Source organism: Falco peregrinus, chromosome 5, assembly GCF_023634155.1.
Source record: "Falco peregrinus isolate bFalPer1 chromosome 5, bFalPer1.pri, whole genome shotgun sequence".
Taxonomy (NCBI): Eukaryota; Metazoa; Chordata; class Aves; order Falconiformes; family Falconidae; genus Falco; species Falco peregrinus.
The window spans coordinates 46,847,419-46,874,570 of record NC_073725.1 but is presented as its reverse complement, the minus strand read 5'-3'; the positions used below and the strand labels follow the sequence as shown (position 1 = coordinate 46,874,570).

General features: G+C 41.5%; 1 long non-coding RNA gene across 1 annotated transcript; it reads right to left on the bottom strand.

Annotated features, from left to right (window-relative positions):
- Nucleotides 1–328: 328 nt before the first annotated feature.
- LOC129784628 (uncharacterized) lies at nt 329–27,152 on the bottom strand. The gene is made up of 4 exons (XR_008747601.1): nt 26,118–27,152; nt 7,253–7,429; nt 5,778–5,979; nt 329–2,196 (listed from the first exon to the last, which is right to left on the bottom strand). It is a non-coding gene; the product is annotated as an uncharacterized LOC129784628 (long non-coding RNA).

Genomic DNA, 27,152 nt, shown 5'->3' with positions numbered 1-27,152 from the left:
TGCACCCTTCGCAGTGTAGTGGATGGTATCTCTCCTGCACCAGACTCCAGAGAAGCAGCCAGGTGGCTTCTGTGTGGAGGGGAAGTGGGACTTTACATCCCTATGCCTAACTCAGAACAGGGTTTCCAACAAAAGCAGGTCTGTGCGCAGTGCACCCTAGCCACGTGCCGTGGGATCAGTGGGGGCAGAGCACTTCCAGTGTCATGCCCTTGTATTTGACATATATCATCACATATCTGTTGGAAAAGGAAGAATAAGTTGGGTTTGCCATTCCCAGGCTCTTGGGTGGTTGTTTGGTTAGACAAACCAGCACACCAGCTAGCACAACTTTAATGTCCTCAGTTCCCTCTGGATGAAATTTACCTTGGAAAAGTAGAAAAATGATCTCATCACTTCCAAAATTTTCACTTCATATTGCTAATTCTTTGGGACTGGCAAACTGCTGTGTTGCTGTTTCTCTCTCTCTTTTTTTTTTTTCCCCCCCCCTTCTTTTTAGCAAATAAATGGGGGCTGTACTGTAGGGGGAATCCATCAGCCTACTATTTATGACTACACACAAGGCTGGGGTAAGATAGACTTGGAGGACAAGCAGTGAGAAAGACCATCTCCACAGACACACATTAATGGAGAATGTGCGTATATGTGACTGAAGGCAGGCTTTCTGGGGTTTTTATCTTCTTTCTGACCCTACTCAGTGCCTTATATTAAGCTGTGCTTGGGAGGAGGGAAAGAAAGCAAAAGGATCCTCCATCTAAGGTTTGGGGTTGGGAGGCAGCTTGGGAGTTCTGCAGACTAGAGCTCTGTGGGGTGACTGGAGCAGCATTCGAGCGGTCTTGCGTGCTCAACTTCTTCAGCATACTAACCTGTGTCCACTGGCTAGTCTTTATGAAGCATTTAATTCTGTAGTTTTAAAGCTGTTGAAAAAGCAAAGGAAAGATTTATAACAACATTTACTAACTCTAGGCCAACTGGTTTGGCACAGGAAAGAACTATGTTTTTCAGAACAGCTTTTCAACATTCCACTGTTAGCTGAAATGTATGAAAATTACAGTTTTGAAATGACCAGATGTTTTTACCGAGAAGAAATAGATGACCTGAAAGGGGAAGATGAGGCCTGAACTTGGGCTTCTATGCTACAACTGTCAACTTTTCAGCTAATGGATGACCTACTACGATCTAAAACTACTAAATTTGTGTGATTAATGCTGCTAAATTGCAGACACAGTGTATTTATAATTTTCTCCGTCAGCTTGATACCATTTGTGCAGCATCACTATAAAAGGTGAAGGAGAGAAAAGGTGATTAATCTGGTGTCCTTGTGCAGAGCAGTATGGCATAGCTCTCCTCAAAGCAGAAGTGAAATAAACTAATGGTTTAATCTGTTTCATTTCCAGCTCTATTTTTTTTTTAATCAAGAGCAGCAGATCCTTTCCCTGCTGTCTGCTTTTCTAGACAGAAACTGAGGCTAGAAACTTTCCTGCTCTCAGTTTCAAATTGCTCACTGCAACATGACCATCCAGTACTTTATTCATGTGACTTATCAAGAGCATGGGGATCTTATTTTGGCCACCCATAACAGTCTAATTGGACTGGCCTGTGTTAAAAATCTGTGCTGGATCGATAGGATGTTTCAAATGCTTTTCTGATTGCTGTTGAGCAGTTACCAGTCAAATGAGATTAAGAACAAAGAGAAGGACTCTGGAGAGAGATGTGATCGTGTTGGGTTGCAATCCACCTCCTCTACTTTATAGCCATTGCTTAAGGTGCCCAAAAAATCCCTGTAACAGAAAAGCTCTTCTCTTTTCTTCTCCTCCGTAGCAGACATCTGTTAAGGGGGGAATTAAATGAAGCTGAAGATAGTGGAGGAATTATTGAATCTATAATTACTGCTGTGCAGTCATTCTCCAGTAAAAAGGAGCCAGTTCCCTTGCAAGGCCCAGCTGGCTGCCTCCACGTCCAGTTACCAGGGGTCCTAGCGTTGCCACCATTGCACCATAGGTGAGAGCAGGAGCACCCAGCAGCTCCCTTACCACCCCCTCAAGAGGTCCTGGCCCCACAAGGTGCAGCTCACCCCATTCCAAGTGACAGCAGGAGAAGCCAGGGGCAGTCAGCATTGTGGGGATCAAGCCCAGAAAAGCTGCTGCTTCTACTGCTGAAAAAGTATCATCAGCCGGCTCTGCTCCTCTTCCAAGAGACCTGACAAAAAAGTTATTTAAAAATCTGTTTAAAATTACGTATTCTCTGCTTTAGGGTTTGCTAAGCTCATTATAGAAGTGGAATGAAATTCCACAGCACGTTTAACATTTTTATTGTTCTTATTTTCTGAGCTTTTCCAAGCTAATAGAGAATGACTGATCCCACTGGTGATCCAAGAGGGATGAGGTGTAGGAATCGCAGCAGGCTGAGCACCATAGCAATACTGTGACTACCAGTTTGGCTACTTCATTGTGCAGGCTGATCCAAGGAGGGATTAAGAGGATTTTGTTTTCCATTTTTTAAGTTGAATGGGCTGAGACGAAAGCCTTTTACTGCATTTCTGAACAAGTCAGGGTATTTAGAAAAACAGTAAAAATGGACTGCACCAGAGCTGGACTTTGAGCGATATAAAATCATTTGCCATAGGAGATTGACTGTATGCAACCACCCAGATTCCCCACTTTGATCCTTTAGTGGTCACTGATGACCTCCTACCTTCCTCCGTTCCTTACAGCCTTCTGCAGGGAGCCACCCGGCCGCTGTCTGGCAAGTAATGGGAAAAATGCAGCCCTGGAACATCTGATTGCCAGGATGTATTAAAGTCTGAGGGGTGTGTGGTTGCTCAAATCAAATACAAATCAAACATAAGCCACAGCTTAAATTTAAGTTGACCTTCACCTTCTGACAGGTTTGAAAATGATTGATTGTTTTTCATTTACTCCCCACCCCTGCCTCTCCATACAGATTCCTAATTAAGGGCAGAAGCAAAGGGAACAACTAATTGTTATCACCAGTTTGGATTTCCAGACTAAGAAACCTCAGTTCAGGGAAATGTTGTCCAAATGTTATGCTAAACTGACCCACGGCCAGGAATTTTCAACACTGTGCTCATTGCTAATCTATATGCATCAAATCATGCACATTTTTCCCTTTTAGCACCTACCACTTGTGCCTGAAGACCATTCAGCTCTTGACAAAAGCTCCTGCCGAAAAGTTGGTATTTATCTTTTCCACTAGCCAAAGGCGTGCAGGAGAGGAGACAGCAATCCTCATGTTTAATGACTGATATCTCATACTGGATTATGGACTTCTAGTACCTGCCACCACCGCCAGCTGGAGGACATTTTTGCAAAACCAAGTCCTCAGTACCTCAAAGGTATTAGCTTTTGTGACCCTTTGACGGCTACTGCTACCTTATTTAGATAACTTCATCCATATATCTACTGTTTGAGACACATTTTTTCTATGCAATTTAAGCAATGCAACTATAAAGCTCTTAATTGGGCATAGTTACACAGAAATTGAGTAACAAGGCTGTACAAATGGCTGGCAATGCCAAACACACTTTTGGCTAAGCAGGTGCTCAATTTGGCTGATTGCAAAGGGAAAATGAGCCCTTTGATTTGGATCAAGTGAAACAGTGTCCAATTTGTAATTAAACATCTAGTGCAACTCCTGGCAATTTCCATGGTAGCACAAGCACATGTGGAAGGGAAGGTTCATCAGCTGGCTCCCAGAAGGCAGGAGAAGGTAGGGTTGTCATCTTTTTCTCCCTTCCCGTCTGTAGCCCAGCAGTCATCTCAGCTGGCTTGTGTTATAAAAGACACAACTGCAAATCTTGCCTGTCTAATTTGGAGGGCTCCAGAGGGTTACCCCAACTTTTAGCTTCTCTCACAAGTAATACCAGACATCTATACCAAGCAATTATTTTATATACTTTCCCTTTAGGTCATCTTGCAGCAGGCAATTTCTCCTGTCTGTGGCCCAGCCTGGGAATCACTCCAGTCCTAGCACATAGGGATTCTCAACAGGCCAACACATTGAAGTAGCGTTTCTGCCTTAGGCCCTAGCAGCAACAACCTGGGCCAATAAATCTTCTGTCCTTTACAGATGCAAAACAATCCAGAAAAACCTGTACAAAATCTTATCTCAGAGTAGGTCATCACTAGGTTGATAATCAGATGTATTAAAGACCATTTTTATGCTCAATTGTACTCATCAGAAATCTACCAGATTAAAAAAAAATGGAAAGTTCTTTTTAATATGTAGATGGGAAAGGTGTCAGAAAGACAATAGATACTGCCAGCAATTACATGTAAGAATTTGGAAGCACATTACACCTCTAAATCAAGCATGTCTATTACTATTCACACACATAACAGTGCCTGAGTTTTTAATTAGAGATCATAAATCATTATGTAGCCAAAGTAATAAAGTACATGCAAGCTACTAACCTAGAGACAGCATGACTATGCCAGTCCTAATTGTCAGGTATAGTTTACATCTTTGCAAAATTTGGGGAAAACAGACTGTGAAAACTGGATTTCCACAAGTAGAAGAAATTTCTTCTATCAGATGAGATCAGTCATAGAGCTGGATCCCATATGTGCATTTGTGTGTGTATCCCCACATACAAACATTTATACAGATATACATGCATGTGAACATACATATAAGTTCCTAAGACCAAGAAAGGTATTTTTTTTAATTTTGACACTTTTTAAAGCTAATTCAGATTTTTCTCTAACTGATGCAATGCATAAGAAACAAAGCAGTTTACATCATTATCAGGATAATCCATTACCCTTCAACGTTTTAAACTATCCATAGTTTTAAAAAACATTTAGCAAATTATGAGTGAAACACTTAAATTTAGCCTGTTGTTCAGTACACCTAGAAGCTAACATTTAGTAATACCAATATCATGCAAATGAATTACAAAGGAAAATATAACATAGTCAGATTAGTCTGTGTGAATGAGATCACATTTATAAAAACACATTCATATAATATATATAGTTAAAAGACTATATACAAAGAAATCTCAATAAATTGTGTCCAAAACTAAATCTTTTTCATGTATTCTTTGGAACAACCATACAAACTTCAGCTGTGAGCTTGATCTCAGCCAACAGAAGAGATTTGTTGATACTCTAGGGTAGCCAGTTTTCACAGTTCTCATTTTCAAACTTCTGCAAAGTGATAAATCACACCTGCAATTCCTACTTATTTGCTGTATTTCAAAATTACTTGGTTCAAAAATCCTTGTGAAGTGATAACAACGGTAGCTTGTCATTAGTTTAGATTACAATTTTGGTGGAGAGCGTTTCTGTTTGAGTGCTTTAGAGGATCACTGCTTTTAATTGTAGGCATGATAAGTAAAATCGACCAAATCCACAATCGACTGGGATCGTCCTGAAGACAGAAGACGTTCCTCCACCGGCCAGTAGAAGGTCCAGGATATTTCTGGGCAGACTGTAAAGTTAATTATAACGTTAGAGGTAATACCCTAACATTTAAGTGGTTGGGCTCTGTAAAACATGCAATAATTACACCCATTCTCAATATGAATTTTAATCCTTTAGAATATTTTTTAAATACATAGATGTGTGTCTGCTGGTTTCAGTTTCCCTGTTCTGTATGTGAAGCCCTCAGCTGAGATTTTGAGGCGAGAGGTTCACTCCATCCCCTATTGAGTTCTTTCTTTCTGACCAAAGGACAAAATGCCCGCCCCTCCCAAAGCGCCGAAGGCTTGACTTCAAGGCCAGAACCCTGCAAGCGGTGTGTTTGCTGTTAACCACCTTCTCTTGGGTCTCCGTGTTGCTTTGACGCCGGCTGTGGGCGAGGGGACCGGGACCGCCATCAATCCGCGCTCTCCCGGTGCTGTCCAAGGTGACACCGCCGGCTGCCCCCGGGGCTGTCCCAGGGCACCGCACCGGCAAAACCCTCCGGGGTTCAGGGGACTGCAGTATCAAAGTCACGACTGCAACCTGCTCCTCAGTTCTAAAGGCGAGATGACACGTACAGATCAAAGTGCTGCCTTCTGAATCTTAACAGGCCCCCTCAAAACAACCCCAAACAAACAAAGGTAAACATCTGTGTTTGGAAAAACTTACATCATTTTGGCCGTTGTCTAATCACAGTAGGTTAAAATGCATTCGGCACTATTTTAAGTTTCTTTAAACTTCCCAGAAACATATCTCTCTGCTGCCTCAGTAAACCTGGCAGCTTTGAAAGCAAAGTCAAAATTACAGGGACACAGAAGTTGCATTTTTAACAGAGACTGCATGCAGCCACAGAGATCTATTTGGCAGGGAGGGAGAAAAAGAGATCTGTGTGTATGCTCGCATACACCTCCACTGTTTCAGGCAACGTATAATTTCCCTTGTGAATAGCTATAAAGTTATTGTAGCATTAAAGCTGGATAGACCTACAGTAATGGTATTTCCTGACATTTCCAAATGTTAAAAGGTCAACAAAAACAGTACGTATGGAAACAATCTCTTGTCATTACATTCTATAGCATGAATTAAATAAACATTTCCTCTTTTTTCTCCCTTCTCCTGTCATTCAATGTAAAAATCTAAACTATGACATCAAAACAGCATGAAACCAGTAAGAGCTTTAATTAAAGAAGAATTCAATAAAAGCAATCTATTCTGTTTCAGTCAGATCCACTTTTTCTTCACTTACTGACAAGTTAATGAAATTCCAGCAGTAACCACTGACAAAAATGTGAATCTGTCCAGAGAAAGTCTTTCTCAAAAGGAAGCTTCTAGTAGCCAGAGCCACCCACCCCTAACCAGTAAACATACTGGTGTCCCCCAAGGCAGCAATATTTACTGCTTTTGCTTTATGTATTGTGCAAGACCACAGCTCCCAGTGAAGCAGTAAGGTAGGCCAGCCATTGCCTTGTATGTGCCAACAAGCCCATCAACAATAACTTTTCAACTGCTTTTGAAATCAGACTAGAATCCAGTTTCTCCAGACATCAGCCTTAATCCGGATAGATCACACATTAACAGAGAGCTCAGCACTGGGATGCTCAGTGTAGCTGGGCGCTGCCCACAAGCAATGTCACAGCCTGCTTATCCGGCCCAGCAGAGAAATGCGGCTGTTTTTGCAGCATGGATCTGAGACTCCAGCTCTGCACAATGGTTGCCCTTTCTTGATAGCTTCTTGTATGGTCGGACAGCACAGGTTATGTTTTCAGTGTGTTAAGCTATTTCAGTTAAGCACAACAGGGCTGAAACAGCAAAATTGTGACTCGCCTGACCTGATACTGTGGCCCTCGGTCATCTTGCAGGCTGGAACAAGGCAAACAACCGGACTGTTGACAGCAGTGCTCACCCCCAAAGCCATGGCACTGCAAAGTTCCCTTAATCTGGGTGAAAAAGAGTACCCTTCTGCATGATGAGACTGAAGGACTTTGGACAGAAGACAACCACTGCAGCTGCAAGAGAAGTGGAGATACACATTGGCTAGTGAGAGTGAGGGACTGACCTGGTGCAACACCCTGAAAACCCTGCTTCATTCAGAAGCATATAGACATAATGTGCAGCCTGTGCGAAGAATTACAACAATAAGAAAGGGTGAGGGAGAACATATTTTTATGAAAGCTCCTCAGCTTGGGCCACTGATATCACTATTGCTTGGGTTTGCTGAAGTCTGGGGTGGAAGAGCCAGCCCTCCTCTGGGGCAGTTACAAAAGCCACTTAGCTCCTTTATGGATCCATGTAGAGAAACCCACCCCATCACTTCTCTATTGTTTTGGACTTCCATCACCAACCCTTTAAAACCCTGTTCTGGTTTTTCCTATCCCAGTTTTCCATCTTTCACTCTTGATTGACATTGACCCATTTGAAAATGATGACAATATTCAGGAAAACACATGAGGAACACTTGCATTACGTGCAGGTACTCAGTCCCATGAATGAGGCCACCAACAGAATTCAGAGCAGTGATCTACGCTGAGAACGGTGAGGCAAGGGCCCCAGGACCATCAGTGCCATGTTGCAATGACATCTGACAACAAACATCACCCAGAAGGATGCGATTGCCTGACAAAGAGGCAATAGCAAACCAAACCTCGCGTCAAAGAATCACTACTACAAGAGTCCTAAAAAGTAGGTCTGAGGGAGCAGGCAGTTCTGCCAAAGTCAGTGAGTGAGAAAGGCTTGGAGATATCTTCTGCTGCCAATTCCTGAAAGAGTTTCCTGGGCTTTCTCTGTGTTTAAATAAATAAATCAGACTGCACCCAGGATGCTCCTCATTCCATCACTAATTTCTTCTGCAGGGAATAACCTGGTAAGCCAAAGCCAAAACGGAGATTTCTAAATGGCACCACCATCTCTGTGCTGTCCAAAGTGTGCCCCACCCCCACCTCCACTCCCGCCGCTCAGGCAGTACAACCCCACCAATAAGTTATAATCAAAAAATAATATCCAGATGTGCCTGTTGAGAAATACCTCAAGTGCTGTTGCTCACCTTGGGTTCTGCTGGGAGGCCAGTTTACTGTAGGCACCTCAGAGCTTTGGGTGTAGATCACCAACCACGTCTGGAGAAGAGCCTATTCAATACTGAAATTCTAGTCTGATCTCATGTTTTGTATGGCTGCGACAATAGCTCCACTTGTGGCTCTCTGCTTTCACCATTAGTGCTGCTTCTCTTGTCCCACATCTGAAGTGGGGCCTGCAAACTATACTCCTCCTAAACAGAAGTTATCTGCCATGCTGGCTTTGGCACTTCTTGGCCTTCTAGACATCTGGTAAGTTATATTCAAATTGTTTTCCATACACAGAAAAATGCACAAACCCATACAGTGGTTGCATCACGCAGTGTTACCTCTCTCCCTCCCTGTTCTAGGGTATTCTCCTTCTGGAGGAAAAATCACCCTTGCAAACATCTGGAATAAGGCAATCTTCCTACTTAGACCCACTGCTTCAGCTGCACAGTAGCACACATCTGATCTACGTGTGGAGGATGACACTTCCGCACCTTTCACCAGACATGTAGCCTCACATATGTTATGGAAAAAGGCAACAGCCTGGTAATAGTGCAGAGCATAAACTGCTAGTTAGATCTTCAAACACACCCAATATTCTTCGGTTTAGATGAAGACGCATGAGGCTCTGAGGACAGATTAGGGTCAACTACAGGAAGTTCCATCCCAAATGTTCTTTCCAGGACCTGGACCCGGTATGAATATGGTAGGAAAAGCCTCCCTAATAAGTCAAACTCTTTCTTCTTTCACTAAATAAAACAAACATTTTTCTAACCTGTATTGTTTCTGGCTCTGCTCACTGCTCAGCTCCTTACTACAGCTTACTTCAAAATTCCTTGCTGGGTGTTTGGCAAAGCAAGTATGATCTATAGCGTGACCTTGCAATTCAGTGCACTGCTGTCATTCTGTATAATGCACTGTAAAGCATAGCTTTTATTGGAAATGAAACTGCATAAATAAACACTCTTAATTTCATGTGAAGTAAAACATTTTGCATTACAAACGTGCAGATTCAGGTTGGGATAAATTAGTTACTAGAGAGCCAAAAATCAAGCAGCAATGTGCCTTTATTATTTTGATCCTTTTAAAATGTAGACAGCGTCTAGTAATTTTGTTTCAGTTTTGTAGTCTTTCATTAGGAGGAAGATTTCTTTGCACACTATAGAGAGCTGAATGGGATTAAACCCTTCTCTGGTGCTCTCTTCATCCACATGAGCTTCAACCTTCTGCTCCACCACGATGACTATAAACAGTCACTGGTTGCATGAAGTAAGGAAAAAGCATAGTGAATCCAGTTTTGCAAACCTGATCAAAGACGAGCCGAGCTTTAGTTATCTAAGTGGAATCTCTCTGTCTCTACCATAGTATCTTAACTTGTCTTAAATATACTGACAGCTTGTGGAAAAAACATCTAGTTAATGCATGCACTCTAACACATACTTTAATTTTGTGGTTTTTCAGTCTGTTATTAATTAAGCCATCACTATTTGTTCAGAATTTAAGGCTGACTGCCTCCAGTGCTCTTAAAAAGCATAAAGGCAAAAATCATAGGCATCAGTCTTGCATACAGCACAAGAGGTGACAGTAACAATTATGTGTCTGGAAGGAGACACCCCAACCAGGCTGCAGACGGTTAGCTAATCTTATTCCAATGTGTCATTTTGAGAGAAAATAAACCTGCCCTGGTCATTAGCTATGTAAAATGCTTGGATCATTAGGCTAATTCTGGCAGTATTTTGCTGGTTGGGTTGGGTTTTTGGTAATATACTCACAGTTATTCAGTTAAATACCTGTGCCAGAACTTTCATCCACAGAAAATGCTGCTCCTCCCTTCTAAGCACCTTGGTACTTTGCTGAACAGGTCGCAGTGTCACAACTGACACCCCTCAGAGAGCCAGCACCAGCCACTCAACCTGCTCTCAACTGCAGACCAGCCCCAGGGAGCTTGTTTGCTCCAGAAAATATACCCCAAAACAAAAATAAGAGAGAACATAATGAAAAACAGAGCTATAGGATAGCAAATGCAGCTGCTTTTTCCTTCCTCCAATACTTCAAGGCCATCCCTGCAATATGGATTTCATTAATGGCTCAGAGACAGCACTGCAGAATTACAAGTTCAAGATGTTATTGGAAAAGCCACCCCATGACATTTTTATGTTGGTTTTTTGGTGTGGTTTTTTTCTTTAAATGTGATCTTTAAAACCAACTTTTAAAAAAGCGATTATTTGGTGCATTTTAATACTGCCAGCTATTGGGCTGGAAGTGAGTATACGCATACGCACATAACCAACAGCAAAGACTTTCTGTGCAGCCTTCCCGCAAAATAGAAGGGGAGAAAAAAAAGTATGAGATGTAAGCTAGGTTTGAGCAGCAGAGTACAGCTCTTGAGTTTGCTCAACTGAAAGGTCTCTGGATCTGTCAGTCAATTCATCTGTGATTATACATAGATTGATGGAACTCCATTCCTCTGTTCATAGTTTCCTACTAAATCACACATACAATTATTTCACAGTGCCATCATATTTGAAAGTCAGCTACTATAAACAATAAAGCATAATGCTGTCAGGCAGCCTCATGTTAGTAAACTATTAAGCCACAACTTTTTCACTGAGAAATATATGGATTTCATGTTAAAGAAAGTTTTCAACTCATCCAATTATCAGTGTTTCACATATATATAAAGCAATTAAATAAAACCACAGTGGAAACATGACATTGAAGTTCTGAAACAAGCTGTAAGACACTAATTAGTGCTTGAGCTGCAGTACAGCCAGTCTCGCTTCTGACTTGGCAGCCAAATAGCTGCCACCCTCATCATGGCTGAGGCTGGCTGTGGTGGCAGAAGTGGGGCTTCCGCATGGCACCAGCACCAGGCTCAACCCCTCCCTTGAACCATACAGCCTCAGCTGTCACTGTGCCCCCCCGCATACCCAGTGCTCCAGAACAACCAGATCGCCATAATTCAAACAGGTGTTTTTTCATGCCTGGCAAAAAAAAAAATAAAAAAAAAAAATTACAGTGCCTGAATTTGTCACAAAGAAAACTCCTTGGTGTGTAGTAGGATACTATATCCTCAGCCAGGCACAGTCTGCCACAGCCCAGCTGTCCTCAGCCTCGCTGAGGCTGCCCAGCTTCTCTCATTGAGCGTGCAGGAAAGCACAAACAGAGCTGGCTGAACCTAACGGGCCCCTAAAGAGCTGTTCATAAAGCAACACTACTGGACACATCACCTGAAATGGAAAACAACAGGAAATGTTTCAAATTATGTGATGCACTGCTGCACTCTGGGACAAAATAACATCCTGTGTTTTGCCTGCTGAGACAGGAGAGACCTGCCCAATAAATGCAGGCTGTCCAATCACTTGCAGTGCATCTAGAAAGCTATAAAAGACAGCTAAGAGGCTTCTACTCCAGAATATATTTATATATAAATGCTCTACACTTTATATACTCTATACATATGTGCCATAACAGGTTTCCTTGGTCATTTGTGATGAACCACCCTCAGCTGTCCCAGTACTGCCTATTAAAGAGAACACTGAATATTTAAAATCTGCTTAAGTCTTCTCACACACCACTGGTGTAAGAATATTAAACTCATCCTTTCAGTCTTGTATTATGTATTCTTCGCCAGATTATTATTTAATATTTTATTTTTTGTGTGTATGCACAAATCCCAAAGCATATGTGCAAATTAGGATTCCTGTCCCATGTCATTCTGGGCACATGTCTCGTTTACATGCTCATTTAAAAATGTGAGTCTTGTCATTTCAATCTGCTACAGTAATTTAGCTCTAACGCGGAACTGGTGCCAGGGTTTTGAAGGGTTATTTTTCCTCTCCGTGGACAAACTGCTATACTGAAGTGGTTACATTCCTATTTAATGGCATGAAGCCACTTAAAAGAGTTAACCTTCTTTATGCAAATGTTAACAATTTTCTGGTAAAACCATTCCACTTAAAATAAAATAGAAAACCAACTGGTGCTGTTGCAGAAATACACAGGTACTCTGAACCACAGCATGATGGCAGAGAGTGCTCTTCAGCTCACATCTATGTCACAGCAAAATGCTGGGCATAAGCTCCAAAATAACCAGATTGCTCTGGATATGTTTGCAAGTAAAATGAGTTTACTATTAGCTCCATGTAATTATGTCTCACAGCATTCCCAATTCTTTTCCCTTTGCATAGCGTTACAGAAAGCAACACAGGAACTCATCATGCACCATGGATGGCTAAAAGAGCATCAGCAGCAGTCTCAAAGACAGGTAGACAGCTCTGAGGCCAAAGCAGAGGCCCAAAGCATACCAGAGGGTAAGAAATGTGCTGGCAACTGGGTGCCACGTCTGGAAGATGTATAACTTCATCTTGCAGATGCTGAGCTGAGTGGCCAGAGCAGTTGTCTTCAATTATGGTGAGAGCCAAAGGGTGGAGAGAAACAAAGAGGGTAACAAGAACTAGATGCTGTTCTGCCAGCTCCTGAAAGATTATATGTTTATTCATTTTGTTAGTTACCAAAACACCGAGTGTTTTCAAGAGAAATCTAGACTTTGTATATGTCTGTGTGCAATACAAGTGCACAAACTAATCAGCGTCCAAGACGGTAGTTAGCTGTAGCGGATGCCAACAATACTGATGTTTATTATTTATAATACCCTCTTGGTCAAAATCCAAGAACCTGGCACATGTACTGAGGCATTCTGAATTTCCCCAAAATTATCATCATGAGTAACTTGGAGATTATTATCTGCAGAGCACCCAAGTATGTGCTTTGTAGCACACACTGTCCTTGTCCTAAATGCTAATACTCCTATTCTAAATACCACTTGTCAGAAGAGAGGACATTTGGGCAGGGAAGGTTTAGGGTCAGAAATGACATGATTTATGGCAGAAATATCATAATTCTGCTCAGTAGACATTGGCACTTCTCCAGGAAATATTGATTAGATGGTGAAAAGCATAGCTTGCTCCTTTGTGGAACAATTCACTCTAGCTGGGCTCTTCACACTGAAATATATTATATATGAAGCAAATGACAGGCAGAAAACTCAGACTCAGAGAAGACTGTCAACTCACCCACACCCTCACTGTCTCCCACTTGCAGCACTGCCTTAGGCCATGTAAACATCCCTTTGAGGCACAGGCACTGCAGCTACAAATGAAAAAATAGACCGGTTTTAGCTCTAGGCCTGTGAGTCTCCACATCCAATGCCATTCACAGCTCCCTTTCTCCACTGCCTCAGGTTTAAGTGTAACTTACTCCCAAGACTGTGCCTCTCCCTGTTGGTAGATCTTCTGTCACAGGGCACCATCCCTCCCTTCCTCCTGTCCATCACCTGGTTTAGGTCTGAGCCACCGTTGCAGAGATGCTCTGCCACCGCCGTGCTCCTCTGTGTAGCATTCTCAGGCCACCTGCTGCTCAAAACATACCTATGAGTCACACCAAAACAAAGCTGTACCAGCCCATATGATTTGTTTTACCATGCAAGGGCAAGTTCCACTGCCGGCACTCAAGCGTCTTGTGATTAGTGTTTTTTCCCTTTACTGTATCAGGTCTGGTTTAAGTTGTAGATATTAATAGTTGACACTGCCCTGTTACTTATACTCTAAATCACCTTGAAAACACTGGGTGGCATTAAATAACAAAGTAAGTATGTGCAATAAAATAAATGCATTGTATATACTAGAAGGATAACATTCTTTAAATGGCTGGAATCTCAAATGAAGCATGAATAAGGAGCAGCGTAACACCTTTGAAGAGGGCGAATCTGAACCAGCCAAATTATGGGTTCTCAGCTTTTCAGTATGTAAGAAATCTGTAATTTTATTTGTCATAACTTACAACAGGCCTTGAATATTTTTATCCTTCCTTAACTAAAAGAATACATCCGAGAAATTCATGGTGTTATGCAAATGGAGATACTACCAGTTCAAAACGGAGGGAATACAGCTTAAGGCCTGGCTCTTTGAGATCTTAAACTTTCAAATATGGGGGGGGGGGGGGGGGGAGGGGGCGGGGAAAGGACTGGTATGATTACTTTTTCTACCAGTTCCAGAAAAAAAATGGACATAATAAATTACAGAAAAGAGAAATCTATGGAGCTTATACCTAATACCCATCAAATGGTGTAAGCAGCAGCACTGCCAGCTGTGCACATAAGATCACACTTTTCTGGTGGATTAAGGGTCTTTTGTTAAACCTTCAAAGTTTCAAAACTTGCTGTTCTGAATTCCACAGCCTTTTGAATAGTTTGTGAAAACAGTTCACCAACCCACACAATAGTTCAAACACTGTGGTATATAATACAGAGTATGGGCTGGCATCAGTCACACTTTTGGTGTTGAGGACACTGTGGGTTTATTATAAACTGTTTACCAAGGAGAACATTACCTGGAAAGAAAAGAGGTTGCATAGATTAAAGTTTTTCTTCCAGATCAATGAATGCCTTATGTTTGAAAGTTACTGCTACCACCAAATTGTTCACATGTGCAGGGCTATGTTATAAAAATGATACCACTGGAGTTCAAGAGGTATTAAAAAAGCAACAGGCAAAATCCTAGCCAAAAAGATATTTTATCTTTGTAGACAGAACTTGGTAAACTAAGTTTCACATTTTCCTCAAAGATTTTCTACTCCTGATGGAATACGCAGATGATAAAAAACACGACAGAGTGTTCAAAAGACGGCTGTCAAAGATTCTTACTTTTCTGCAAACATAAACATAGCCTGTGATTTGGCAAATGAACATAATGTTTTTACGGGTTTATGGTTAATTTTTCTAATCCTGACCACGATGAAAACTTTGAACAACAAATACATAATTTATACCTGCAATTTGCTAGAACTAGAACTGTTAACTAGAAACAGTATTTAGTTCTCCCTCTAGCTCCATCCTATCCTATTTACAATCTGATAATCTGGTTTAGAATAGTTACCTTATAGATTTACAAGCGTCATATGTGGTCACACGAAGAACACACCCTTTAAAATATATATTTGAAGTATTGTCCCAAAATAATAAGTTATGTTTGTTTACCTAAAATCTATCTCACACATGCAAAGTATCAAGAGTCATTTGAAACTTAAAGATCCATAATAAAGTTCTGAAAAAGAAAAATAAAGGCTATGAACATATGCTTACAACCACTCTATAATTATCAACAAGGCTTTCTTTATGAAACTCTTGTTTCCCTTAGTTGCTGCTTTAGTTAAATCCACACAGGACTACAGAAAGGGAAACATCTCAGTTCCTGTATAAAATACAATCTTTTCCCTCAATGGCAAGAGGAAAATCATGATGCATAAGAATTCTTTAATATATTTGCCTTTAGAGTTTATTGACTTTACTTCTACTGGTATTTTACCATGTAGAAATAACATTTAGTTACCAAAACTGAATCCTTGCTGACTTAAAAACCCATCCATTCAACTACATTTTTGAACAAGTTGTATTAATTTAAGCAGCATGAAGCTAGCTGGGCAGAGCGAGCTAAGTCAACCAGCTATATTTTAAAGGTTTTCTTTCTTAAAAAAAAAAAAAAAAAATCTAGCTAAAAACGCGTACCATAAATCAGGATTCAGTGACTGAAAAGTGGAGCAAACATCCCTCTGGGATAATAAATCAAGTTAGTACTTGAATTTGTATCATTTTAGAACATCTTTCAAATTTATTTATTAGGTAGCTGGATGATTTTATCTTATCCATGCGTATTCATCTAGTTCTGCCTGTATCAAGCTGTTCCAGACGGCATCTCTTTGAGCAGTAGCCTGTGCCATGTTGGAAAGGGGCTGCCATTGATGAATATGTTTTTGATTTTGGAAAAGTGAGCTGTCTGCCTTTATCATGGATTAAGGTATCATTCGAAGGTACATAGTACGCTCGGCTTGGAGCAGGCCAAGGTAGTCTCCGTCCCTGCCAGCCCTCCAGCCAGGTTCTCCATCTGGTTCTCATAACGCGCCCCAGCTACATTTCATCTCGTAAGCTGAAGAGATGATGCTAGATTAAAAGCAGGCCCAGCAGCGATAGGTTTCAGGAGTTGGTGCAGGTATTCTAATTATGTAACACATGTAGTCATTTCTGGTACATAAATTGGCTTCTTACCGGTACGTATTTTATTGGTACCGGTTTCTCCAAGAACAGGCACTTTAAGGTAAATGGCAACAGCCCCGACCAGTGCACCAGGGTAAGGAAAACTTCACAGAATCATGGAATTATTTGTGTTTTGCCTCTTCAGTCCACTTTTAACTAAATACTGGAAGACTAGCAAAGAGCAAGCTGCTTAAACCCTTGCAGTCACAAAGATGTCTTTCCCCTGGGCAGGAGATGCTGCAAGAGGACTTGTATTTTCTGAATTCTACTATGTTATCAACTGCATTTTCAACACCACAGCCTCTACTTTGCAGCAGACGTCACCCCAGAGCAGATCCTCAAGCTCACACAAAGCCCCCCAGAGTTCAGTGGGATTCAGGGGCTGTAAGCTTCCTAACTGGCAGTTCCTATTACAGCAGTGGGGACAATTGTACCAAGAACATCTGATTTACAGTAGCTATAAATACTTTTTCAAGAGGAGCATACAAAGCCGTATAGCAAGTATTACACTTGCTCAGCGACATCCTTCTGAGTATTGGCTGAAATTACTTCCATTGTATTTGAAATAAAAATGATTTATTTAGGCCAACATTCAGGAAAGCATTCAAGAATAAGTTTAAATAAAATAAGCTAGATGTAGAATAAAATAAATCATCTAAAGTGCACAGAAATATCTGGCATGGAAATTTTTTGAACCCTTTTTAGTAGATTTCTGACATACTTAAAACAGAGCAGAAGTAATGAACCTCCTAATGCAAGGAATCACATGGTTTCTCCAGCAAATAGAAGGTAAATAGCCTCTCAGTTGAAAATTGACAATTTTAAAACACCACCTCTCCAAAACCAAAACAAAGTCAGTTTGCTAAAAGTGGTGCAAGCCAGAAGTGACTGTGTAAGCTATTTCTCTACCCTAATGAAACAAGCACCAGCCCTTTATGTATCCAGCAGATAATTGGGCTTATCAAGCACAACACAGAATTTCTATTGATTTGGCTGTAACACAAGCCAGCATCTAGTGCTAGTGTCATCTCAGGATCTTGCCACAAGGACAGTTATATTTGTACCAAGTGCCAGCTCTGCCATATGCCACTGCAGTCCAACCTATTAAAAACTACTGTTCAGCTCTGTGACTTTTCCCGTGCCCACCCCCCCCAGCCTGTGAACACCCAGTGAACTAGCAAACTGCTTGTTTTGATACACAGCAGACTTGAAAACTCCCCAATTTACCTAGGGAGATTTTTAGCAGGTTTCCTGGATTTCTCACTCTTGCTTAAACCAGTGTGTCAATAAACAGAATACCTTCATGCTTAGTATGAATTTCATATTTCTCCTGAACTGTCCTGGAATCCTGAACTTCCACCTGTCCGACATGAAAGGAGCATTTCACAGAATTTACTGTTTAGTGGAATCTACCCTACAGGATGACTTTTTTTTTTTTTCCCTTATCCCACAGGAGGGTAAGTCTCCAAGTCTGTTGAAAAAGTTCAGCGGGGGACAGCATTATACAATCTCTGTGTGCATTGTAGCCCTATATTTAAGAACGCATTTAGTTACAATTTATTTCCATGGCCTGTTTTCTTTTTCAGCAGCCAGTGTGAATTCTTTCAGGATGACATTAAATCATTCAGCTGCACCCATTGTGTTGGATTCAATATAGAGTGGACCAAAGAACGTATAGGCTGAATGCCACTCTGTCTCTTAGGAATTACATGCTTGCTAGAAGTAAATTATGGTGTATTATAATACTAAAATATTGTCAGGAGTTGTTTGTGGCTAAACACTGAAACAAAGTAATATGTGGCAACATCTGAGACACAATTGACTTAAAGCGATTTGCTCCAAGGAATTAGTTACTAACCAAAATGACTGCCATTAACTTGTTCTGTAACAAAACTTTGCACAAAAGACAAACAAAAGCACTTTATGTGGCCATGGAAAGCCCCATCCTTAGGCTAACACTCAGATAGACGTTGGGTCACCCCTCTCAGCCTCCTCCACTCCATCTAAACTGAATAAACCAGGTACTTTACTTTGAAGTTGATCCTCCCCACCTAGGCTTCAACTCTGCGTTGATTTGTTTCTGTGCTCAGTGCCACAAGGCAACTTTGCACCCCCAGTGCTCCCCATATGCTCTGAACTACTTTCATTTACTTTTCCCTTTTCATTTTACCCTGTTGGTTTCCCCAAGCCCACTGGAGCCGTCCTGACCAGAGTCTCTGGATGCTATCACAATACAAATAATTTGAGGTAAAAAAGGCTCCATTCTGAAAGTGAAAGAAAGTGGACCCTTGGAAAGAATGTAAACCTTTCTAGAATAAGTAAATGTTATTCAAATAACTTGCTTTTGTCTCTCTTTATTTCTTTAAAGTTAATTACAAAGAAAGAAGTCACCAGGACAAACATTCCAGGAGTCTCCTTGGTATATATCAGGCAGCACACACACTGCACACCAATAACAATGAAATGACCCCTTGAAATACTGCATTTCTTGCCAAGCATAACTTCTTCGAAGAGTTTAAACTTCACCATTGGCCAAAATTTGAGAGCTGAAAGTCCTTCTTTTCTTAGTTCAAGTTGGGGCATGATTCAGAGAAAGGAGAAGAGGCTAAAGCAACCCACCTCAGCTGATGTTTTCAGTAGAAAAGCAGCTCCAACAGTTACAAAAGATGCTCTCAGTCTCTAAACCCCCAAGTTCTCCTCTGGGATTAAAACTATCGGACTCCTGTCATCAGTAATGTGGGTGCATCTCTTTCCCAGCATGCCTGTGGAAACATCTCTCTGTGTTTGGCCAGGGATCCAGACCTGGGGTCCTCACCAGGCCAGAGTCTGAACTAGAGGACAGAGGGGCAATGTCAGAACTGGCTCATGACAGATCCCATTTGGGTTGTACTGCAACGGTCCATCAACACACAGAAATTGGAGTCACCAAGCTGAACAGCTTAATTTAAAAACAAATGGAAAGCAAACAGAGTCTTACTCCTTCCGCTCAAGTTTACAGCTTTGTTACTGTGACTCCTGTGCACTTGATAGATTGGATACTAATGGGCCACAGGAAACAAAAACAGATGACTAACATTAGCCAGTAAGTGGAAGCACCAGGGAAAGCCCAAAATAGGCTGCTTTTAGCTCATCCATGTTATCCAGCTACTCAGAATAAGCACAAACACTGAGAAAATTATTCATAATTTGCACTTAAATAGAATCTTCTATTAGAGGGTATCACAGTAGTTTATGACTATTAAATATTTGGTACTAATGGGATAAGCATCTGACACTCATCTGCAGAGAAAAACGCATCAAAGAATAGCAGACAGTCAAACTCCATAAGTGTATTGCACATGCCACTGTGGGTGTTGCTGAAAATATGGAAAACATTTAGAAGGGCAAGTGAAAATAGCTGTAATATAAAATCCCTTCTGTCATAAGACTTCAGAAAATAGTTACTCTCAAATGTTTTTCCTTCCACACTGCTTTCTGTTATGTAAAAAAAAAATAATTTCCCTCTCTCCACAATCTCCCTCTTCAAAAGAAAATGAGTGTTTGATTCCACCAAAACAGTTCAGTGTCATGAAACAGATCACTGTTTTTGAGGAGAGGAAATCCCAGCTGTTTTCCTACATCTTCTGCTCACAGAACTTAAGTTGCTTTGGGCAGATACTAACAAAGTAACTGCACAAAGTGAAACACTTTAAAAAATCCAAAATAGGCCAAACAACTGTCACTCTCCCCACATCCTGCACACTCAACCCTGTGAATCGAAAGTGTCATTTGACACTAAAACCTCTCCTGTGGAGTTTGCCTCAGTTTCTTGCCTGTATTTAGAAAAAATAAAAGAAAATCACCACTGTATCAAACAACAGAAAACGGTTCAGCACATAGAGTAAGGTTCCCAAGTGATCTACATTGGGACAGTTACAAGGGATGTGTACCAAGCAAATAGACATAAAGCCTGCGAAGACTGAATGCCTGTTTTGTAGGGCTTCAAGCAGATAGCCTTTCACTTGCATCTCCCAGTCCAGTTCACAAAATAAGCTGCTGCCATCTTATGGAAGAGACCTCGAAAAGCACTTGGTCCAAAAACAATTGCTGCATTTCTTCATCTCCCTTTGTTTACTTTGTGATTAATAACTGTTTTGACAAAGAATTTCCTTGCTTTGCAAAGATCTGCCTATTGTGGTGAGTTATCCTTTGTGGAAGTTCCTTTCTCACCTATGATTTCACAGTAATTTTCAGAGTATCCAGGAAGTCAGACGGAGTAGTGTACCGAGAGAGGGAACAAACCAGCCAGGCTGTTAATCCTGACACTGCCTCGGACAGAGGTTTTTTGTACGATACAACAAAAGCCAGCTGGAGCCATTCAGCCACTACAGGATAAAGTCATCATTTCTGCCCAGTCTTAAGGCAGTCATTCTGTGTGCTCCATCTCTGGCCTTCTCTACACGGCCAGCTTAAACCAGTTTAACCAAAACTGTGGGTTTTAACATGCTTACTAAAATCAACAAAAACGTACCAGCTTAAGCCTGAAGCCACCATGCACACAGGGGTTCAATTTCTCCATCTTTAAGGCACAAATAGCTACATTTGCAGAATGTCAGGGAGCTTTGCTGAGAGATTTTGCCTTTGATCTGAAAGGGAAATCTCTTTGCAAGCTTCTGTGTTACTGCACGAGAAAAAAGCAAGATTTCAGATAAGGACTGCCTGTGAGAGTGGTCAGCAAGGTTTCAGATAAGGACTGCCTGTGAGAGTGGTCAGCAAGGCTGACACAGTATTCAGGTGAATGTAGGACTCCCACGAGTTCAAAACACTTGTTGCTACCTAGGATGCAATATTCAACTTCAACTTTTAAATCAAAAACATTTTTGGAATGAGTATGACCAGCATGAGAGTCAGGATAAACGCATGAGAGAAGCCAAGTGTTGTCCGCGCCTCCCACAGCAGCTGCACTGACCTGCTACCAGTGAGCCCGAGCTCCCTAGTCCTTCTGGGGCTACGAAGGGGTAAAATACAATCACTGGCCAGTCACTTACTTCCTTTTATTTGATGTGACCTCTCCTTTTTCCTCCTCCCTGTGAAAGAGTTCCCCATCCACTAATAACCAGGGAGAACATTATGAAATTCCTACTGAGAATAAACAGCTGTTAGTACCTAGATTTTTAAGCTGTATTAGCGAGATTTAGGTAACATCCAGGAATCCCCCATTTAAGCAGCACCCAAGAACCCTCCAGGAGTTAGCTGAGATGACATCTTGTCATTTGATAGCTATGTCTAGTAAATACCAAGTTCCACCAAAATTGCACAAAGTAGAGAAGTTACGGTCCTGTATCAGTGTGCAAAAAGGCAAGTAGGAAGATATGGAGCTATACAGACATTAATCCCAGACAATGCAGCAGAAAGATGATACAGTATGCCATTTTAAAATATGCTTTCATTCTTTATTCACTATGCTGTGAGGAGGAATGAACCAGAAAGCATAACTACACCAGTGACTGAAAGATTGCTAAAGGCTCTTATAACTTCCAGAGTTGCATGTAACTGCACAAAATGGGTCGAGTGACTAATGGCCCCATGAGTCAAGATCATAAGTCTTTAAACAAGGTTGGCCAAAAGATAAAATAGCTGGCAAAATTAAACATTTTTAACACCATTTATTGGAAATGAGTATCAGGAACATCTGCTTTCCTTCTCTGGGACAAACACAAAGTAAGTGGTGAGGAAAATGATGCAGTTTTTCAGCTTTGACACGTCACGATCAGATAGTCTGAAGAAAAAGCCCACACTACATGGTACCCATAAGGCCCATACATTAAACTGACATTGCTCAGAAGCCAAATGTCAGCCAGGAACCCCAGACAGTAGTACAGGCATGACATGGTAGGCACTCTCTCTTCATCAAAAGTTTGTAAAAATTGTTAAGTCACAGCTAGTAACATGAAAAAGACAAAACCCCAAAACTGACAAACCGCTGAGAAGGGCAAAGAAACCCTACAGAGACATCACAATCATTTGGCAAATTGAATCCATTGAAAGAGCACATATATCCAATGCTCTACATCATCCTTTCCAAGAGCAAAACTGTAACTGAAATCTGCGCTAATCCAGAGGAAGCATAATTGCGTCCTCTCCCTTACCCAAAGCCACAGCACTAGAGCTACAGTGCATGGCCAACCTTGTACAGGTACTCAAACTAATGGCTCCTGGGTCAGGCCATAATCCCTATTTCCCCATCCTCCCAGTGTGCCTAAATGAAGCTCATATAGAGCATCACTGAACTGTTACAGGGAAGCTACAGCTACTGAACTAGGGGGAACGAACTGGTTTGGGTTAAGGACACTAGGTAAGAACTCAGGCATGTTAGGTCAAGCTGCAGGTTTCTGTCTCCTTGTGGGCTTTTACACAAATAATTTGTGCCCAAATACTCAAAGGGAGTTTGCCACCTAAATGCTTCTACAGAAATCAAGACCCATCTTGCAGTGACTCAGCAAGCCTGTCTCAAAGCACTGCAGAGGGTTAATGACTGTGGAGAGCTCACGTACTATGGGAATGGATAACTGCAGGTGCCCAAGACCAAAATACTACCTTCTTTTTCTCATATCAGCTTGGAAAGTCTAATTTAGAAGCATTTCTTAGCTATGCCCAAAAATATCTACTTACAACATTTGCATTGGTCTTTAAATAAAAATTCCAGCACTTTCATAGCCCCTTATTAACCGAGAGATATAAAATTTCAGTAAGGAAAGAGATTGTGGTTTCAAGGGTCCACTTAGTCTCTAATCACACCATAAAAGAAAGATTATTTTTTTTTACATATAAATAAGATATGAAAAACACATTTTCTTTTGTCTTTTCTTTTTTTTTCTTTTACTTTTACTTTCCTAACAGGCTCCTCTAAACAGTTTCATTTAAAATACCTTTTCTATAGTGCCCAGTGTTTTCTTTGGCAAATCTGGAGAGCTGGGTTTTGGGATAAAAATAAATTGTACCAAAAGACCAAAACAGGATTAGGAGATTTGAAAGGACTTCGTAAAAATCAGTTGTGCACAGGCAAAGGGTGAATTTTTCAGTAGGTCATTTTAAAGATAAAAGCTCTGGAGGAAAGATTTCTGCTTGGTGGCAAACTCATCTAAACCTTGCAAAGCCTACAGGAGAGTCTGCAAGGAAGGCAGAGGTTACAGAGCATGAGAACATGCACAAATTCTCACATCTTAAAGCTATTTTACAAAAGATTAGGTAACATTTTTCGTACAATGCGCACATGCGCTTGAGCAATGGCGTAGTCCTAAAGCGAGACCTTTATGTCAATCTGTCTTACAAACAGTTTGGGGATGGGGGAGGCAGAAAGGAGCAGATTCTCTCTTTTAACATTCACAGACCTGCTTTTTCATCTTCCCCTGCCCACCCCTGATTTTCTCTCTCACTTCCCCGTATCAGTTATGCTTTAAAAATATCTAGGGATCAAGGTGGATAAAGGGTGCATCCTACTTGCAAAGATGGATGCAGAAGACTGCTTGCACTATAGGTGTAAGTCAAGCTGCAGAGGATTTATTTCCAGCCCCTCTAGTACACTGGTAGCTGATAATGTAGGATGGATTTGTCTCTTCTGTGGGAGAACACAACACTCTCCTTCAACATGGTGCACGTTTCTAGAGCATGACGTGAGCAGCAAAATGTTCAGAAGGTACATAACCCCTTGCTAACAGATAGCAACTATTTTATTTAAGAGTTCCCCTATTAATCAGAGTAATTCTTCTTGCAATGCAGACAGTGAATGTCTGCAAGTAATTACAAAATATCATGGTATTTTTTAGGATAAGCTGCCATCAAACTACGTTGCTGTCTCAGTGCCATGTAATTTCTTCCCTTCCCATTTTCAGACCTGCCTGTAAGACTGACCATCCCTAAAATATTTCCAATCTAATCTCCTTTTATTACTAAATTAACATTAGACCTAGAACATTCCACTAAGTATAGGGAAAACACACCAACGTTAATCGCTTTACATGTGGTCACCAACACATTAATAGCAGCCGCTCTAGCAGGTTTCTGCCGCACAGCATTGCCAGGGCTAAGCGCGGCAGGAACGCGTGCGGAGCCATCACGCGTGGGCCTGGGTCAAGACAGAAGCATAAGCACAGAGTAAACAATAAAGCATGAATTTAAGTAACTGAATGGAAACAATTCTCAATTATATGATTTAATTAGAGATAGGAAATAAACTCAAACACGGTCTGCCATAAAAAACTGGGGGCTCTTCAGCATTTGTTTTCCCTTGATGTGTTTTCATGCATTTCCAGGTCTGCTGACTTGATTCCTGCCGCACTGCAGCAAGGCACAACCAGGGCTGATCATCCCCGAGGATTTGCCTCAGCTCAGCAGTGGCTACTAACAATACCACAGCTTTTTAGGACTCAGTTAGGAGACAAAACTCCAAGCAGACATTCTGAAATATATGTGGTATCACACGGTTGTTAAATTGAAAACTCAGGTTTCAATGAAGAGAAAAAAAGCTTTAGAGGTGTCTTCCTGTATACAAAATAAACACACACAGAGCAGTTAAGCCGCTTTTCTCGGAGTCACACTGAGAACTAAGTCTACTACCAGGTTTAAGCTTTTTTATATGGTTCATTTCCACAAACACTAATGCATTAAAAAAAAAAAAAAGAGGTACAGGCTCAGGGAGAGATTACATGACTAGTTCTATACTGTATTACCCAAAAAGAAAAAAATTGAAAAGGCATCACTTGTCAATGAGCAGCTTTCCTGTCAGTAGGAAATGCAACTGCTTCTTTATTTTACCCGTCATAAATAAAATACTGTTCAGCTTGGTTCCATTAGGCACATAGGCATCACCTGGCAAACACAGATTTGAGCAGAAGCCCCAGCTAAGGGAACACACTCTCATTATGGCAAAGGAAATAAAGGTTAAACAGAAGGACAAGCTTTCCATTACTAAGGTTCAAAAAAAAGTGGGAGGGGTCATCTGCGGAGGCAATAAAATCTTCATTGTTGGGTTTCTTGTAAGACTATTTTGAATACATGAATGGTTTGAGTGTACTTGATCCTTCCTTAGGGTAGAGAGAAAGACTACCATGGTGTCTTAAAGTCCTTTCCTGCTCTGTTTTCCCAGCCTAAGTCTGCAAACAAAGGATGTATTCAGACTTCAAGCTAGTACGATAAAACATTCTAATCTGTATACTATCAAGTTATTTTGACTTCTATAGAGGGCATGGCAAACGCATGCTGATGCTTCTGTTGCTTCTGACTACTACTGTGAAAAACATAGCAAATAATTTCCACTAAGCTCAGAAGACTGCTACTTGTATTTTGAGGAATGCAAAAGAACGGAAGCGCTGCAGGCCTTTGGGTATCACTGCTCTGCTGTCTAGCCGCAGCTTACCGGGGAAACTTCATTGCACTTCTTGATTGCTCTAGCCTCACACAGTTTGCCTCTCCCCTCTAGGCAAAAGGAAATTGCAAGACCAAAAAATTGCTTTTTCTTACTGTTTAAAGGGAGAAGAGAAGCCAGCAGCATATTCCCAGGATTAGACTCACCTGCTGGCTCAGTCCGTAGCAATCTGTTAAGCCAGCCCATTGCGTTTCATCACATTGACCTGTGAAACAACAGAAGTCGTCTTTATTCCATGTCCCAAGAAGCGTGCAATCCTAGGAGAAAAAAAATAGCATGGTAGGAAGGTGCTCCTGCCCCTGGAGCCAGGTCAGTCAGTCAGACCTTGCAGCCAGAGCAGGTCCATTCCCAAGTACGCTCCCTGCGGCACCAAACCAGAGAAGACTCAGGAAGCAGCCTGGTTTCTGGAGGGGGGTGTTCAACCATTGAACTCTCTGTTCCTTCAGATGGGCTGCCACCGGTACCTGAACCGTCTCCCACATCTGTGTCACACCAACAGCGTACTCACACCCTTACTCATTTACCATCTTTCTACCTGGATTGCTACATACGTAGAGGGAGGCACAGGCATCCAGGCCTGACACAAAAGGGTACTGTTACATCTTCTGGTTCACAAAAGAAACAGCAATATGCCAAGATAATAGCATTATTGCGGCCATTCCGTGGACCTGGAAAAGGATTTCCGTGCCTTAACACATGCCTTTTTCAAACAGATCTGCTAATTTAGTAAGCCTTCACTCTCCTACAAGCTTTTACACAAACAAAACCGTAAGTTACAGAAAAGCCTGTATGAGTAATGCCTGTGGTCTTGAAAACAATTTGTTAATTCAAACATTATTGCCAAAGCTTGAACACTCCCAGTGCTCCAACAGATTACCTTGGGAACTGAGAGACCATTATTAACACTTCCTAAAACCCAGAAGGTCCTGTACTGAACCAGTTTGGCTCTGCAACTTTCTAGACTCTTCCCTATGTGCCCTGTGGCTACATTTAAACTCTGCCACCTGTGAGGACATTTTAGCCCCCAGGCCCACACAGCCCAGCTGCCCTCTGATCCCAGCTCAGGATGAGACCTGGGTCTGTTCCTTTGCCTTGTCCCAGGGGTCCTGGCAGAGGGACACCAGTGTGTGCAGGCCAGACAGGAGCCAAGCACCTGAGGGGAGCAGCTGATGGGACAGGCA